At 40.4% G+C, this 5750-nt stretch overlaps 1 pseudogene; it reads right to left on the bottom strand.

Moving 5' to 3' along the window:
• Window positions 1-5750, bottom strand: part of LOC102492878 (ribosome biogenesis protein NOP53 pseudogene) — a 9996-nt pseudogene that overhangs the window by 2728 nt on the left and 1518 nt on the right.

The following is a 5750-nucleotide window of genomic DNA, read 5'->3' as shown; positions in this document are numbered from 1 at the left end:
TCTCTGGTGAGTGCATGTGCCCTCTAGCAATTTTTTTAACAAATAACAATAAATAAAATTAAATAATTATTTTTTATAAAGATTAGTAAGCACAGGACTTGATGTTGCTGTTGCTCTGGGGAATATTCAGATTCACTTGTGTAGGCTCTTTTTTTTTCTTTTTTTAATTTCAATTTCTTTTATACACTCAATCACATTATTTAGCTTACAAAGTGAATATTTCAACATGTGTACATTTCTCACCAGTCCAGTTGACAATATTATAAAGTTATCTTCAACAGATAGTATCCCATTTTTTCTCCCATTAATGCTTTGCCTCTCCATTTTTCTCCTTAATGTTCTATCTCAGACACGATTCCTTCACCCACCCTCTTCCCCACTGTATCTGAATGACTAAAGGATATAGAAACATAGTAAATGGTTGTGTTTTTTTATAGAAAGAATTATTTTATTTAACTTTATTTATTATTATTATTTTCCAGTTCGATCAGAGAGAGACAGAGAGGGAAAGTGAGAAAGCAACCTGCCAGGTCCAGGACTTGAATCACAGTCAGTCCTGTGGGAGTCCAGTGCCTTTAACCACTGCGCCACCTGCTGGCCCCAACGGTTGTGTTTTTTTTGTTGTTGTTTTTTTGGTTTTTTGGTTTTTTTGGAGAGATTTTCACTGTAGGGCGCGTGCGCTCGCCAGACAGACAGAGAGAGACATAGAGACAGAAAGCGAGAAATCACCCCCCAGGGGGGATAGTCACGCCGCAATCCCTTCTCCTCCATTCTCCTCTCGGGATCTTGGGCACACATGCACACGCGCCCGGCGTGAGTTTTAAGCCACCGGGTCCGGGACACGAACCACGGTCGACTACGTGGGAGTCCAGCGACATAGCCATTACGCTAACTGCTGGTTCCCAACGGTTGTGTTTTTTTAACGTGCATCCAAAAATGGGAAAGAAAGTCTTATGCATGAGTCCATAAACAGTAGCACTGTGAGAAATGAGAAATTATGCTTTAAGGTAGACTTGGTGCATTAAAGCTCCAACATTTCATGCCTCCCTATTTCCACATCCTTTGATCATGCTTTCTTTTATTATTAAAATTATTATTATTTACATTTCATTATTGTACATTGTTACAGTGCACAAAATACTTTTTCAAAATATGCACGTAGAAAAAGACAATCAAATCAAGGATATTTTCCATATACATCATTTTCAACGACAACTTCACATTTTTTTTGGTCTGTTAAGTGTTTTTTCTCTTTGCCCTACCTCCACCCTCTACTATTTAATCTCCTTTCTTACAGTCTATGGTATCTACACTTATATTCTTAGTATTGTATCTCCAGATCATGCCTTCTTATACTTGACACATTTCTTTTGTTTTAGCCACTTGAGGGGAAAAGTAAACTTAATAAAAACAAATGTGTAGGGGCCAGCAGTTGGCATGATGGTTAAAGGCACTGGATTCCCACATGGGCGACTACTGTTCGAGTCCTGAACCTGGTGGCTTGCTTTCTCATTTCTCTCTCTCTCCCCCCCCCCCACCCCGGTCAAATTAAAATTTTAAAATGTATAAATAAACTAAATTAAATTAAATAATCCTTTTTTTCAACTTTTTAAAATTTATTTATTTTTATTTATATTTTTTAATACATTCAATCACATTATTTAGCTTACAAGGTGACCATTTCAATATATGAACATTTCTCCCCAGTCGAAATATCAAAATATAACACTACTTCCCTGTGTCAACAATGCTGTCTTCGTATCCCTCCTCCAAATGTTTTTCCCCAGACCCCACTCCTCCACACACACCACATCTGGCGTTCACATCCACCTCTTGTGTTTGTACATCCTTTAGCCCGTCAGTTTCAGTTACAGAGTGCGGATATTCGGTATATATTAAGTGGGGACATACAGTGTCTTTCCTTCATAGCCTGACTTGCTTCACTCAGCAGTAAATCTTTCATATTCTTCCACTTTCTGTCAAAAGCCAGGGTTTTGTTGTTCTTAATGACTGAATAGTATTCCATTCCATAGAGTATATATGCCACAATTTTTCAATCCATTCAGCCGTATGGGGCATTTGGGTTGGTTCCATGTCTTAGCAATCGTAAAAAATGCTCCCTGGGGGGTGATTTCTCGCTTTCTGTCTCTATGTCTCTCTCTGTCTGTCTGGTGAGCGCACGCGCCCTACAGTGAAAATCTCTCCAAAAAAAAAAAAAATGCTTCCTGACCCAGTGACATAGCTGGTTGCCTATCAGACTGCAATGCTGGGAGCCACATGTCAACCACAATTTAGATCCGCAGCCCAGTAAGCCTGAAAACACGTCAGGTACATGTATGCATGCCCAGGATCCTTGCATCCAAAGGAGATCGCAGTGTAGACAAGCCCTGTGAAGGGTCTCTCCTTTTCCTTCTCTCTCTCTCATATGCATGCACATACTGTATCACAATTTTTTTTAAGTTTTAAACTAATGGGGTAAAATAAAACACAATTGAACTTTTTCAATTTTTTTTTTTTTTAATTTGCTATAGGGCATATGAACTCATCAGAGTGAGACACAGAGAGAGAGAGAAAGTAAGAAAGCAAGCTGCCAGGTCTGGGGTTCAGACCATAGGAGGCCATGTAGGAGTCCAGTATCTCAACCACCATGTTACTTGCTGACCCCACAGTTAAACTTTAAGTAGAAAGTTAGACAATGCCGAAGAATTGGTAGACTAGAAGAGAGACTGAAATAATTGACTAGAATACTGCACAGAGAGATAAAAGGATGGGAATAAGAAGAGAATAAGAAACATGTATCATAGAACAAGAAGGTCTAAACTAAAAGTTCATAATGAAAGAAAAGAAAAATAGGAGACATAATATTTAGTTAACAAATTCTGCAAATTGATGAAAGACATGAGTCTTCAGTTTAAAATATATGTAAAAATTTATCTATGCCTATCTACAGAGCAGTGAGCATGCAAAGTACCGACAAGATCTTAAAAACCCAAGAAAAAAAATTTTAACAAAGGAATGACAATTAGATAGACTACAGATTTCTGTACAGTAATAAGTGAGTTTAGAAAGCAATAAAATAATTCTCTTAAAGTACTGGAGGTAGGGGACCAGCAGGTAGTGTGGTGGTTAAGGGCACTGGATTCCCACATGGCCAACCGCATTTCGAGTCCCAGACCTAATGGCTTGCTTTCTCACTTCCTCTCTCTCTCTCCTCTCTCTCTGGTCAATTTAAAAATAAATAAAGTTAAATAAAATAATTCTATAAAAAAACATTTTAAAGTACTTGAGGTGTAATGGGAAATGATTATCTCAGAATTTTATACTGATACAAAGGGAATAAAATAAAGATACTAGATAAAGACCAAGAGAAGTTTCCACTAAAAGACTATTACTAGGGGCTAGATGGTGGTATAATGGTAACACAGCTAGATCCACATAGGAAAATTCCTGGGACCCAGAGCACACAGAGCATGTCAATGGTCCAGGCTATCTGAGACTGGGGTGGATCATGGCATGAAGACACAGCAGGAGCCAGTCTCTTTCTTGTTGCATCCTCTTCCTCTTGCTGTATCTCTCATGGAAGAAATAAATAAAACTTAGAGGACTCAGGACCAGCAGTTGGCCTAATGGCTATGTCACTGGACTCCCATGTAGCTGACCAAGGTTCAAGTCCCGGACCAGGTGGCTTAAACTCACACTGGGCACGTGTGCATGTATGCCCAAAGTCCCAAGAAGAGAATGGAGGAGAAGGGATTACAGCTTGGCCATTCCCCCCCCCCTGGGGGCGGGGGAGTGATTTCTCATTTTCTGTCTCTCTGTCTCTCTCTCTTTCTGGTGAGCACATGTGCCTTATAGCAAAAACCTCTCAAAAAAAAAAAAAAAAAACACCTTGAAAGACTACTATTAAAATAACTGCTAGATGATTTACTTCAAGAAGGAACAAAACCTAGAAGAAAGCATTCAGGGGCCAGCAGGTGGTATAGTGGTTAAGGTGCTGGACTCCCACATGGCCAATCTTGGTTCAAGTCCCAGACCCAGTGGTTTGAGAATCACACAGGACACATGCGTATGTGTGCCCAAAGTCCCAAGAGGAGAATGGAGAAGAAGGAATTATGTCTGGCCATCGCCCCTGGGGGATGATTTCTCACTTACCCTCTCTCTGTCTCTCTCTTTCCATACGCCCTATGCAAAAACCTGAAAAAATAAAATAAAATAAAATAAAATTTAAAATTTAGAAGAAAAAGCATTGGTTACAAGAAATTCCATTCAGCAAAAAAAATGGTTAAGCTTGTGCAAAAAGCAAAAGAAGTATTACCTGTGAAGTGCAGTAATAAAAAACCAGCTAACTGTAGGGTAATAAAAATAAGGGATTTTAAAATAGATTATCTGGCTGGGGACACTACATGGTATGATGAGTAAAGTGCTGGACTCCCACATGGTTAACCATGGTGCAAGTCCCAGACCTGGTGACTTGCATTCTCACTTTTTCTCTCTCTCTGGCTCTCTCTGATGAGTATATGTACCTGATGGCAAATTTTAAAATAACTATAATAATAAATAAAATTAAATAAATAATTCTTTTTTTAAAGATAGACATCTGTATCAGCAGGTGATGTGGTGGTTAAAGCACTAAATTTCCACATGGTGGTTCAAGTCCCAGATCCAATGGTTTGAAAACCTGTGGTCCATGGCTCCTGAGAACTAGTGATTTCAGGAAAAAAAGAGAAATGAAGATTTTTCTACTGATAATTCAGCCTCCAGCCCACAAACTCGAGTGGTAGGGAGCCCCTCTAGCCTTCTCTCTGTCTCTGTCTTTTTTTGGTAATTTTTCCTTTTTCAAAAACAATTTTTTGGAGAGGTTTTTGCTATAGGGCACCTGTGCTTGCCAGAAAGACAGAGAGAGACAGAGAGACAGAAAGTGAGAAATCACCCCACAGGGGAATGGCCACGCTGCAATCCCTTCTCCTTTCTCCTCTCCGGATCTTGGCCACGCACGCACACGCGCCAGCGTGAGTTTAAGCCATGGGGTCCGGTACTCGAACCGCAGTAGATTACATGGGAGTCCAGTGGCATAGCCCTTACGCTAGCTGCTGGTCCCTCCTTTTAAAAAAAAATTTTTTTGGGGGGGGGAGGTTTTTGCTATAGGGCGCGTGTGCTCGCCAGACAGACAGAGAGAGACAGAGAGATAGAAAGCAGGAAATCACCTTTTTTTTCAAGCCACCGGGTCCGGGACTCGAACCGCGGTCGACTACGTGGGAGTCCAGCAACATAGCCATTACACTAACTGCTGGTCCCCCATCCTTTTAAAAAAATTTTAAGATAAAATATTCCCCTGGCCTTCAGCCCCTCCTTTATCTTGCTAATAATCCCTTTCCCACTCCCCACCACCCCTCCACTCGCACCCATCCAGAAGAGGCAAGGGGCAAGCCTTCAGAAGACTCCTCCATGGCTCCTAAGTATTAGTGATTTCACGCGTTTTTGTTTTTGTTTTTGGTTTTTGGTTTTTGTTTGTTTGTTTTTTAAGTTTTGGTTAGTTCCTTTCCTTCTTTTTTTTTCTCCTGTTTCCTTGGGGGGTTTTGTTCAGTTTTTCTTTCTCTCTCTCTCTCTCTCTGTTTCCTTTTCTTTTTCCTTTTCTTTTTGTTGTTGTTGTTGTTGTTGTTGTTGTTGTTCAGGAGGTGCTTTATTAGAGGGCAGAGGCTCCAGCAGCCAGCAGAGGCTACAAATGACCCTCGCAGAACGACGGCTTCTCC

The sequence above is a fragment of the Tupaia chinensis genome, unplaced genomic scaffold, assembly GCF_000334495.1.
Source record: "Tupaia chinensis unplaced genomic scaffold, TupChi_1.0 Scaffold000037_18, whole genome shotgun sequence".
NCBI classification, from domain to species: domain Eukaryota; kingdom Metazoa; phylum Chordata; class Mammalia; order Scandentia; family Tupaiidae; genus Tupaia; species Tupaia belangeri.
Note: the sequence above shows the minus strand (reverse complement) of the source record. Positions and strands in the feature narration are given on the sequence as shown.